Genomic DNA, 678 nt, shown 5'->3' with positions numbered 1-678 from the left:
ATATATATATATATTTCAAGCTATCTACCAAGGTATCTGTTTGTCTATCTATCTACCCACCCATGTATCCCTCCAAGTTTTTTGTTTTTTTTCATACTTCTCTAAAGCGAGAGTCCACCGGTGAGTGACATAGGAGAGTAAATGTCAAGTGGATCTTATTCTAAGGAAGCCATATTACTGCTCATTGAAGAATGAGAGTGCAGGAGATTGAAAGTTTTAGGGAACTTCATTATTAATGGCTACTACTGGTGCGGTTCTTTTATCTCCACGTACAGTTCAAAGTTGCCGGGAATAGAGACACGGAACGTTTAGGTACAAAAACCATTAAAGTAGCAGCATAGAACTTGCATCGTCAAGGCCCTCTGTAAGCATTTATACAATCAAAGGGCTTTGAAGCCAGTAGCCGTGGCTAACGAACAAATATTTCTCTGCACTGAAATATGTCCGCTTGGAAATAAGAGTAATAAGGCACGAACAACCGATTTTGCATCCTGATATCCTAGCCACTAATACAATAACATTGCAAAACTAATTTGATCAATGTAGAGAAGACACTACTTCGAGACATTTAATCAGACGCTCTACTCCATTTCTGATAATTCAAACGCCGTTGGAAGGTTGATTGTTTTCTCTCTCCCTCTCTCTCTCCCTCTCTCTCTCTCTCTCTCTCTCTCTCTC

This window comes from Octopus bimaculoides, chromosome 9 (genome assembly GCF_001194135.2).
Source record: "Octopus bimaculoides isolate UCB-OBI-ISO-001 chromosome 9, ASM119413v2, whole genome shotgun sequence".
NCBI lineage: Eukaryota > Metazoa > Mollusca > Cephalopoda > Octopoda > Octopodidae > Octopus > Octopus bimaculoides.
Note: the sequence above shows the minus strand (reverse complement) of the source record.